The sequence below is a fragment of the Python bivittatus genome, unplaced genomic scaffold (genome assembly GCF_059951505.1).
Source record: "Python bivittatus isolate LINGU-HERP-01145 unplaced genomic scaffold, Pbiv_v1 ctg000020_np1212, whole genome shotgun sequence".
In the NCBI taxonomy this organism is placed as follows: domain Eukaryota; kingdom Metazoa; phylum Chordata; class Lepidosauria; order Squamata; family Pythonidae; genus Python; species Python bivittatus.
The window spans coordinates 52,362,023-52,374,366 of record NW_028277030.1 but is presented as its reverse complement, the minus strand read 5'-3'; the positions used below and the strand labels follow the sequence as shown (position 1 = coordinate 52,374,366).

Sequence of the window (12,344 nt, the reverse complement as noted above, 5' to 3'; positions counted from 1 at the left end):
ACTATTTTCCCCTTGTTGATGGTAAGAGTGGCACATTTGTCCAGTCCAAACTCCATTGCAAAATCTTGGCTATATATGTGGACAGTGTTGAACAGCAATTCCGTTTCAGATGGTGTTTTCCCATACAGCTTCAGATCATCAATGTAAAGGATAACCTGGTAGATATTTCTGATGTTTGATAGCCATGGCCTGACTTGTTCAGTATTGTTGACAGAGGAATCAATGCAATGACAAACAGTAGTGGTGATAGTGAGTCTCCTTGAAAGATGATGATGATGATGGTGATGATGATGATGATGATATCTGTGTGCTATTTTTGTGACCCTTACAGAAGGGTGATATCAGTAGTGTTTGCAGCAAATTGTGATGATCCCACCAAAATAACAGCATGTAAGCAATGTTCTTTGTTGTCACGCAGATGCTGCCATAACATACTTGCATCCCAACATCTGACATAAGTATGTGTGTTATTTGTGTGATGATGTAATCATGGATATGTCATCATCTGCCCCCCACCACAGATAACCTTGAGTGATATAAATATAAGATGCTAAAAATAAACTTTCCTTAGAGTCAAGTTCAACATCTGGTAACTTCATGGATACATCCCAGCTCTTTTCTTGCAGTAATATGGAAATGATTTGGCATTGCTTTCTTTTGTGATGTTGAAAAAAGTTGAAAGTTGAAATTCATTCTAGTCTACAGCCCTGGAATTCCTTTGTGGTCTCCCACCCAAATACTGACTAGGTTTGATTCTGTTTTACTTCCAAGCCCAGACAAGGAAACTAAGGTGATGAATACTTTTAATAAAACAATCAAATCAGTCCAGTTTTTCCCATATATTTGGTGTCCTCTAGGATAATTTCCTGTTCTCAGCTAACATGATTGAAGGTCAGTTGGGGAAGACTACAAAACGTATTGTTTTATGTAGCCGGAGACCTCTGATGCACTAATAGAACCATCCTCTCAGCATGTCAGAAAGATTTGCTTAAATCTAGCACCACCTAACAGAGGTATGTTCTCTGAATCACACTATATTTAAGCTTGATCTGTTCTAAAGCTTCTGGTATGATGACAAATAATTATGGAGTCCTTGGGGTTCTCTGAGCTTGGTTGTGTTCTTGCAAACATTTCATTACCTGATGTGATGGAAGACATGAGCGAGGAGGTCCAAGGTATAGGGAGTGGGAGAAGAATCCTAAGCATCTCCTCAGCCCTCAACCAGAGTGTGTGAAAGTGAAGAGAAGGAGACTGACACCACCCTAAGGAATTCAGGGTGTTTAGTTGCTGTCATTGGGGGTTAGAGTCTGGTGAGATTCTATCTAGTAGGTGTAAGCTAATAATGTAACTAAAGTGTTCCTAGATTGTCCTGCTGAGTTTCTTAGGTTGAACCTGACACCTGGCTAGGTAACATCTTCAGTGCTAGAATGGAATGGGGTTTGCTCTCTGTTTATATACTGTGGCATGCCCTGCCAGTCTTGGTGGGGGTGGGGGTTTTGTTTTATTTTTTCCTCTGGTAGTTCCTTGATTAGGGTATTGTTTACTGCTTGATTGTATGTCTGGTGATAATCTTGGTGTTAATCTCTGTTTATCTGGATGATGACTGCTGGTGAGGAGATGTTCTGATCTTTTTGTTTTCCTTTCTATTGTCTCTTTTGAATAGAGTGTAGATGTTGTTTATCTCTATGTGCCTGTTGATGGCTGCCTTGTCTGAATACCAAGCTTCCAAGAATTCCCTTGCACTTTTGGATTTAGCTTGGTCTAAGATGCTGACAGTTTCCCAGTTGAAACTATGGTTAAGTCTGTCCATGTGTTGTGAGATTAAGGAGTTTTCATCATGTCTTCTGACTGCTAGTTGGTGTTTCTGGATGTGCTCTGCAAGCCTTCTGCCTGTCTGTCCTACATAGTGGTTGTTACAGTCCTTACACTGTATGTTATAGATGACTCCTGTTTTTTCTTCTTGGGCTACTGGATCTTTTGGTTTGCTTAAGATGTTTTGGAGAATTTTAGTTGGTTTGTATGCTACGGAGATGCCATGTGGTTGTAATATTCTGTTGGTAGTTTCAGAGACGTTTCTGATGTATGGCAGTGTTATCCTTTTCATAGCTTGTGTTGGTTGTGTTGTAGTAGGTTGAGTGGTCAGGCACTTTTTGATAAACTTGTGTGGATATCCATTTTGTTGGAAAATGTAGTATAGGTGGTCTGTTTCCTTTTTCTGCTGTTCTGGGTTGCTGTAATGCGTTTGTGCTCGTTTGAATAATGTTCTTGCACAGCTCCTCTTGTGGGAGGCTGGGTTGTTACTTTGGTAATGGAGTACTTGATTAGTGTGGGTAGTCTTCTGATAGGCTTGGGTTTCTAATTTGCTGTTGTTTGTTCTGCTGCTGAGGATGTCCAGGAAGGGTAGCATGTTGTTTTCTTTCTCTCTGGTAAATTTTATTCCTTTGAAGATGTTGTTGATGATTTCATGTGTCTTCTCTAGTTGTTTTTTTTATTATTATAACAAAGGTGTCAGCTACATACTGGATCCATACTTTAGGTTGTATGTGTGGAAGTGCTATAGTTTCTAGGTGTTGCATTACAATGTCTGCTATGAGTCCTGACAGTGGTGATCCCATGGGTGTGCCTCTGATTTGTTGGTAGATTTGTCCATCAAAGTGAAGATAGGTAGTGAGGCAGAGGTTGATGAGGTCCATGATTCTGGGTATTTCGATCTGGGTGTATTTGGTTAGGTTATTCACTTCTATTAGAGAAAATTAACCTATGATTGTGAAGCTCTATGTGGCTCTAAGGACCTATTCTGTGATGCCCAGAGCTCTTGTTGACACTATTTCTGAAAACTGGTAGCAGATTTCTGCAGTTTGAGGTAGGAAACCAACAAAAATTACAATGTAAGCCGCAAAATTATGCATATCTACTGTGCCTACATATATAACCTAGCCCTATCTACTTTCATTCTAGTGCTTATCTCACACCTCAATAAAAGTTTGCCTACTTTGTGCTAAGAAGATGGCTTTATTAGTGCAGCAGAGACTCGTGATCAGACAGTACATTGGTTTATACCTGAATAGCATCTTATTCTGGCAGATCTGTACAGCCTTGTTTCTTTTTATCTACTTAAATGAGACTGTAGGGACACTTCAACTTAAATCCTTAAGAAGCTGCAGTGTTTGTATTACGATCCTACTCTCTGTCCTTTATTTTTCACTCATAACTGCCATAAGATAGTATGTTTTTAGGGTTAATTTTTGTTTTTTCACCTCACTTGAATAGCTTTGCAATTTTTAAATTTCTTTTGCTATGTATTCTTTTTCAGAATAACCTTTAAGTATGTCCTTCTTGCTGCTCTGTCTCCACCCTTTCATTCCTCCTCTCTAAGGACAAGTTCATCACATTTCTACCTCTCCTTTTTTCTTTTCCTTTCTGTCCTTTCCAATCTTTTTAGTCTTGGATTTATCTGGAAAAAAAAAGGGACAAGCATATAACCTATTTGACAGAGTATTTGACCTTTGATGATCTCGATACATTTCCCACTGGGTAATTTCCACAGCACAAAACTCCTACCATTTAGGTCTCCTACTGGAAAAAAAAAGAGAGAGAGAGAGAGAGAGAGAGAAAGGGGGGGAGGGGACTGGAAATTGCAAATGCCATGAATCCAAAAACATGATTTTCAGTGTGGTTTAAAGGCTACATCTCTAAGATATTTGTAAATATGAACGTTTGTTGGTGATACCTTACTGACTAAGTAGTTCCTTAGTTTGATCAGGGCTCTTTATTCTATTTGCATTTTCATTGTCACTTTCCTGGAGCTTTCCTGGAGCTCAAGTACCATGATATTTTCCAGGTAGTTTGTTTTTAACTCCCATCAGCCTTAGTCAGCAGGATCAGTAACAGACAAACACACGAACAACACTTGTAAGAACTATAGTCCAAAAGATCTGGGGGATATAAAATTGCCTACTCCTGTTCTCGCAAACCAGTCTCCACTGATGAATTGCCAGTCCCAACACTATAGTACTTCCTCTTTACAAATACTGTTAGCATAGAGTGAGATTCAGATGCCAGTAAGCAATAATCAACAATTCAATCATTTACAAATCAGCCTGCTTTTATTTAAATGACAGAAATTTCTTGCACCTTGCAGACTGAAGACGTTTATTGTGATATTATTTTCATATGATGAAAGCCTATTTTCATCATGTCTGAGGGGACATTGAAGGCAATATGTTCACCATCAGCCCACAAAGAGGGTCTAATTTGAAAAAAATCAACAATCAATAGCAAGCACAAACCAGGTACATTTTAGAAAGTCATAGTAAAATCCTGATTTATTTCAGGCTAGATGCATATTCAAGAGCGAAACACAGAAAGAAACTTTAGGAATTGCCTTGCGCCAAGATCATTTTCCATTTAAGTACAATATATGTGTACAACCTTTGTGGGTTGGGGATTGCATATCAGTCTTATGGGAATAAGTCAGGAGCTACGTCTGAGTTGGGCAAGGGGGATGATAGATGTGGTCAAAATAGGAATAAAAATTATATTTTTTCTTAAATACATTTTCCTTAAATTTATTTTCCCCATATGTTCTCTCCATCTTCTACTATAATCCCAAGTCTGATTTACAGAGGGAAAGGTGGTATGGGAGCATGACAGCCAACAGCACTAAAGGGTCCCTCCCAACTTACCTGCTGGTATGCAGATGAAAAAGAGATGACACGCTGGAGGAAAAACAAAGAAAACAAAATTAGTTTCTGGGAAAGCAAAACAAGGAGGGGATGGATTTGAGGTGAGTAAAGTTCACTCAGATCTGCTATGCTGCCCTGAAGTAGATTCAGAAAATTAACTAAGCCAAAAGCCACATTGCATACAAAGGACAGAATGGTTGATTGAAAAAACCATGATGCACACACTAACAAGGAGGAGGTAATCTGCTCCCAATCAATTGCATCAGCTTTATTAGAAGCTTTAATGCCCTGTGCCTGGCACACAGAGCAGTAATATCCTTCAGAACAGGAAGGCAATAGAACTGGTCAGTTCTATGCCCAAAGTGGTACAGGCACTTGTCATCCCAGGATCCATGACAGTGGACAGCCACAAAGGCATGATATAGGGACAGGTAGGAATGTATAAGCCAGATGTCCAGAAAGTGACAATGGTTTTCCCCAAATCAGAATAGATTACACAGCTAAAGATCTTCACAGCCAGGATGATAGTGTGTAGATACTTTGAAAAAGGTCTAATACAAAAATTAATATGCAGGAGCCAGTGGAAATATGAGAAATATGTAGGATAAGGCAGACATGGAAACTATTACTTCCACTTTCACTGATTTGCCTACCTTAAAAAGTGTGCATCTTAGGTGGGCATTACATTGGCTTTTCTTTGTTCAAGTGTGAATCAAAGAACAGTGTTGGAGAGAAGCCAAAGGAAAAAAGGCCACATGGAGGCAAAAGCCAGAAATGCCATTAAAGAAATGGCTGGACTAACTACATAATCATGTCATCATAAGTGGAATGGGGCCATCGTGTGTTTAATACAGCTATCGTATTCTGGATTATGGAGCTGGCAGGTGAAATGGCATTTATCAAATACAATAAGGACTTATACTGACAGCGGTGAAAAGAAATATAGGAACTTATTGCATGTCAAGCTATAGTTGTTTAAAATGGATTCACCGACTGGAGAATAGAAAGAAGGACAAGGGTCAACTAGGGCAAGTACAAAGGGAATTGTAGCATGCAACTGCAGTCAGAGCAAGTGGTGCAGATCTGATTGTAAGTATGATCATGACTCCAAAGGTTGCTAAGGGCTCCTTCTAAAATCTGGTAGAACAAAAGATATGGAAAACTGCCAAAGACCTCCAAAAAGTGGGGAGCATAACTCAATTTTGGCAGCCAACAGGGGGCAGATAGCTGTCAAAAAGAAAGCCATATTTCAATCAGATGAGTGCATCTCTTGGACGCTTGGCAAGATTCAGGACATTCAGGAGAAGGCATTGCATTGGTTGCACTATTAATTTAGACAGTAAGTTGATTCACTCAGGTGGCCCAATTTTTGTACCATTTGTGACTTTCAGGCAAGATCCACTGTATGTGTAGGCAGGTGGGTGACCATTTGTATCCCAATACATAATCAAGGCAGGAGGAGACTCCTTATCCAGTCCAGCTTGGATGCTTATGGGCTGGCCTTCCTTTCAATAATGGCCGGAAAGTATGCAATTGACTTGCATTGAGATGGAAAGTATACCTTGTCTTCCTTGATGTTTTCTTGGGAAATAGGCTGGTCACATACAGGATTTGAATCCAAACTCTGAGCTGCGTCCAAAACTTCATCTAAGAGCTGTAACCACAAAAACTGTGGCTGGAATTTTCTCACTATTTGAAACTCAGTACATGAAAAGGATGTGTTCTTTGGACATGATCCCCTTCTCTCTCCCTGCTTACTGTGCTTCATACTGTTGGCACAACCATTCTTAAAAACTAAGTTGAATTTTAACTTAACAAGATTTGGGAGTGGGGTTGCATGTGGTCTTCAGGTTCCAAGCTGTGTCCCCATGATTTACATTGACTGGCAGAGCCTCTCTTGACATCCAGCTGGCATCTTTCCTTCATGAACTGGATCTTTTACCAAGAATATTTCTATTCTTAAAAGCTAAAAAAGTTAAAGCAAAGCAATAAGCAAACCTGAACTGTTCTTAGTAAGATATGATTCAGAGTTTATTGAATATTGCCCAACAAACTATGCAATAAGGAGTCAGTGAAATGGATCAGCCACTGTGGGCCAACCAAGGGGAGTAAGGGGAGTATCTCTTTCCTTAATTGTTCATACAGCCAATGCCTACACAGGCAACTTCAACTAATCAATGGCAGCAGGTTTGCAGAGCCCAACTGCTTTGCCATTTGCCTTTAATGCCATTTGGCACCTCCAGGAAAAGAGCAGATGCTTCCCGCTCTGCCAGTTCAGAGCAGTGGCCTTACCATGTTGCCTAGTGACAGTTTTGCAGGCTGTCATTGCATCAGTGTGCAGCTGCATTTTTTTTTTTTCCTGGGGAAGAGCTATCATCAAATGACAGTATTATATTTAAAAAAAAATTCTTCAGTGAATCTGCTCTACACTGCTTTACTGATTGTCTGTTTTCTAGGTTGGTGTGTATGTGTGTATGTGTGTGTAAATATATTTACACACATATACACACATCATTATCATTTGTTTTTCTCTGTTTCATATGCACATTAAAGATCTATTTTTTAAAAAATGCAGCCAATGCAATTTATGTTTCTACCCACTGGTGCCTCTGTTGTCCCATTTTGCTTCTTTCATTGTTTTGGAAGACTATCTGCAGGAGTCTTCAACGCAGGAGAGCCAGATACTCCCTGTCTGTGGCTGCAAGAATACAGCCTTATTCTTGGCTGGACAGGCTTTAGCCAATGTGAAGGACATAGGCTTCTCCGGCTTCAGCAAATGCATGTTAAGTGCTGTATGGTACATCTAACTCCTGATCCACTAGGGGAGATACGTTTCATTCCCTCCAAGTTCCCCTTTTCAAATTGTACATCTTCCACCAACACAGCATCAGTGACATTTCTGAATATAAGCCCATTGTGTATGGTTCAGAATTTAAGCTTTCCCATTCTAGCAATGCAGAAACAAAATGCTAATGACTGTTCTTACAATAGTGTATGTGTGTGGGTGTGGGTGTGTTTAGCTCATATGTAGGCCAAAAACAATGTACATTCCTCTACCTACATTTCCATTTGTCAAACTGCATATAGACTTTGAAAAAGGTTATTGAGGTCACAGGAAAAACTAAAGCACTTGATGTTTCTGAACACAACTTTCTCTAGAACATCAGCAATAATACCTCAATATAAAGCAGAACTGTCAAATATCTTATTAGTATTTACTACAAGTGGATTTGGTGGAATGCTCAAAGAATAGAAAATTTCAGGGAGATTATATAGCTGTGGTCATTGCTAAGAGCTAAACTTTAATAAGTTATACAAAAAGGTAGATGAAAAAATAGGCCAGGCTCATGGGGGAAAAGCAAACCAACAACAAAGCAGAATTGCTTGACACATTTAGGGCAAAGAGATTCTTGATGGATAGTAGACTTAGCTATTTTTTTTTTCCCCTGGACCAGTAATCTCCCTTACCAATGGTAAGTAATCAGACAAGAATCTCAGAGTCTGTTTGTGAATTTAAACTGTTCCTATCACCGAGGCACCAGGGAAGCCGTACATAGCATTCCGACTGTGTCGGAGGGCCTCTTCTATTGTACCATCCCCCCCACCCCCCAACATTCAAAAAACACATCGAGGAATGCTCATGCTTTAAAAGTACTTCTGGGAATGTGTGCAGAAAATGAATGAAGATTCACATCTCTGTAAATGTCAAGAGTTCAGGGAGAGAATGAGATATATGAATTCTGGAAAACTGCTAGACTTGAATTTTTTACTGCTGATATCCAAAAGCATATGCCTTCGGTCCTTTTTGAATTGCTTTTTCACAATTGTATTTAAAAAAAATGCAAGCAAAGGAATATAACCATGGAAGCACCGCACCAAAGAGTCGGAGATTCAATTTAAATGAATATCATCAGGTGCAATAATATGTGTTCATTTATTCTTGTCATTATATCAGATGCTTAATTTCTAAACTGAGAAATGATGAAAATATCACACTTCTACTTGCAGAAAATGTTGTGTTTATATTGGAGGTTTAAATTGCTTTGAAATAGCTTTGCACTATCTGTGTTGGGTTTGTTCCTTGTGGCTGACTTAGAGTGCTATTCACCAGTCTTTAAGCTGGCAGAAAACTATACTGGCATAAAATTAGCTACCAATTTCTATCGTGCTGCGGGCATGATGCAGGGAGATGGCGCTATCCTTGCTTATGATATATAGGACACATTGGCAGGGATTGGTAGATTTCCCTAGCTTTGTTTCTCTCCCCTGTACAAAAGATCACTCTTGGTGATGGAAGAAACATCCACCAGTCCCTTTCTTTAACATGGGTTGAGGCTGGCGAGGAGGCAAGTCTTGATGGATGGCTCAACTGGCCAATTTACCCATCTGTCAACCTTAACTGTTTATGTGCTTTCAAAAGGAGCCCAACTATCAGCTGATACTAGCTGATACTTTGACTCCTTTGGGAAATGAGTTTAGCACTATTCCAGAAAGAGCACAACATCCATATTCAAAAGGAGCCCAGCTTAAATGTAGTGCTATTCCAGAACAGCACTAAACCTGGGTCCAAGAGTGCCTTGACTATCAGCTGATAGTCTGTCTCTTTTTGGACACAGATTTAGGCTGTTCCAAAAGTATGCTAAACCAATGTTCAAAAGCTGCCCAGACGACAACTGTCAGATATGGGGAAGGTTGTGCCGTGAAATAACATGACATCAACTGGACTGTTGGCCACATTGTATCCATAGTGAAAATTGTGCAGGATTAAGAGAAAAATATTACATTTAAAGCAAAATGATCTAATGCTGCCTCGACTAGGGCTGAGGACTCACAGAATCATAGGTTCAAAGAGTTGGAAGGATCTTCTAGTGCAATCCCCTTTCCAAGCCAGGAATCCTCAGATGCTCCCAGCCAAATGACTGGCCAACTTTTGCTTGAAAACCTCCAGTGATGGAGGAGTCACAACTCCAGGAGGCAGGCTGTTCCACTGCTTAATCGCTCTCACAGTCAGGAATCTCCTCCTTATTTCAAGTTTGGATCTCCCTCCATAAAGCTTCTCCTCATTGTCCTTCCCCGGGATGCTATGGAAAATAAATACACACTGTTCTCCCTGTGACAGCCCTTCAAATATTGGAAGACTGCTATCATGTCTCCCCTGAGCCTTCTCTTGAGGTTTAACCATTCATCATTGGATTTAGCCTCCAAATCCCTTGCCAACTTTCCTTCACGATATGTTTGCGCTGCTCACTGCATTCTTTCCAGTTCCTTAATAAAGGCAATGTCACAAGAATATATCAAAATAAGTACATAATTAAAAAATACTAGAGTGTGTTTGTGCCAAGGTTAGGTGCAAGTGAGAAAAGAACCTTTTTGCTTATGTAGAAGAGAAGCAGAGAGGCATTTGTAATCCAAATGAGAATTCTGGCCGGGGTTTAGCTTAGTTTCCCATTTTTACCAACTTCCCTTATGTAATAATTTGAATTTCCAAGTGCATTTTCAAGGTACAGATTTTTGCATGTATTTTTCCTAATGTTAAGGTTTACAGCCAATATAGTACTTGACATATCTATTATTTGCTATACTTTCCCTTAATGTGTCTGTCTGTATGTGTGTGTGAATGTATATATACAATATATATACATACATAGAGAAAGAGAGAGAGAGATACCCACATACACACACACCCTTTCTATGATGTTGCACTGGCATATACACACACACACACACACACACACACACATATATAGAAAGTATGCTTTGGGTATAATTTTATTCTTGTTAGGTGTGTTGCTTTCCTCCAGGAACTGAAGGTGAAATACAAACATCTCCAACTTTCTTCCACAATACGTTTGCAGCCCAGAGTCAAAATTTGTGAGAAGAGTGGCTATATACAGTAAATTGAAATAAACAATCAAATTAATAAATAAATAAAAATAAAATAATCCTGGGAATAAGTTAGGCTGAGAGGAGACTAGTTTTCATGGTTGAGGGGTATATCACCCTCTCCCTGGTCATAGTCCGAAACCTTAATCATTATATTATATCTACACACATGGCTATCTGAGGAACCCTCTCCCACCATGTAACAGCTTTGTAAGGTATAACTGTGTTCAAATTTACTAGGCATGTGGGATGATGAGAGCTTGTAGTACAATCTCAGCAAGACAACTGCTCCTTCCTTCCTTCCTTCCTTCCTTCCTTCCTTCCTTCCTTCCTTCCTTCCTTCCTTCCTTCCTTCCTTCCTTCCTTCCTTCCTTCCTTCCTTCTCCGTCTCAATATCTATATATCTTTTCATCATGTTGCTTTGAAAATCAATACCAAGAAAAGGCACAATTTAGGGCAAATATCTCTTGCATTGAAATAAATGGAACTGCACACTGTTTTGTTAAGAGAGGGGGAGAGAGAGAAGAAAAATAAAAAGAGTCTGAAATAAAAGTTATGCCATTTCAAATGTTGGGATAGATCCACTGCAGCTGAAAACACTTTCTTGCTGTAACCTCTAAATGCGGTCTCCTTGCCCACTTTTGCCATCTCATTATTTGTAGAGAGCAACTTGTGTAAAATATTTATGGAAGCTTGCTGACTTGCGGACTATGGTAATTCTCTGGTGGATGTAGGGAGTTTCTCAGTCAATGAATTCAACAAAGCACAGGCAAGACATTAAACGCTTCGTAAAATCAGGGAGAACCACTGAGAGCTGTCCTTAAAATTACTGTTAGCAAGAAACCCATGAGCCTCAATTATTTAATCTATGCAGCTGTTGTTAATAGCATTAATTATTTCATTCTAATAGGAAAATTGTCGTTTTCTATGTTGTAGCAGCAAACTCTGTGGCTGCAGTTCTGAATTCTCTTTAATGGCTATAACCACTAGATGGGGGTAAACAACCTTCATTTCCGCTGAGACTCCCACGGTGAAGATATCAAAGATTGCCTACAGCGCACTAGATACAGAATCTTAGGGTTTTTGAGTAAACCTTGCTATTTGTTAGCTGTAGGCAGTTTGCTATTATATTGAACTGATATGGTGCAATTTCCATGTGTATGGGTGTGCAAGGATACTGTACAGATGCAAATTCTGTTCAGGAAGATTTGTCCTTAGTGTTGATGTTGGAGGTCCAAATGGTCTTTTAGTGATTCAGGACCACTGGCCACAAACAGGCAGTTAGATTAGGGATTTACTCTGTATCCCCTCTTGATCTATCACCCTGCTTGTTGTTTGTTGATGAGATTGCTAATCTGAGCTCACTTCCTTCTGCCAAGCATACACACACACACACACACACACACACACACACGCGGAACATACATTCTTTGACTCTACTGCTGGTAGGGTATAACTAGCTAGGTCTAGGATTGTCTATCGCTATATAGTATTTCCTAGAAATAAATCTTTCTGTTAATAGTTATGTTATTGGTCAGGTTAGATTCCTGCTCTTAGAAATGCTGTTATGCACAAACACAGACAAAATACTTTAACATCTAAGAGCTGAGTCTAATGAGAAGTTCAAGGCAAGAAATTGTCTATCAAGATCCAAAGCTGTTAGTGGCTGCTAAATGAGGAACAAATGTTTACAGTGTATTTATTCATTCTGAAAGACACTCTCAAAGGAGTGTATTGATCTTGGCCCTCTTCCACCTTGATGGGAAATCTCAGTGG

General features: G+C 39.5%; 1 long non-coding RNA gene across 1 annotated transcript in view; it reads right to left on the bottom strand.

Moving 5' to 3' along the window:
• The window catches only part of LOC148217058 (uncharacterized), a 105,722-nt gene that overhangs the window by 55,117 nt on the left and 38,261 nt on the right, over nt 1-12,344 (bottom strand). Inside the window, exon 3 of the long non-coding RNA XR_015797919.1 lies at nt 4,686-4,718. This is a non-coding gene — a long non-coding RNA (uncharacterized LOC148217058). The remainder of the gene's footprint in view (nt 1-4,685; nt 4,719-12,344) is intronic.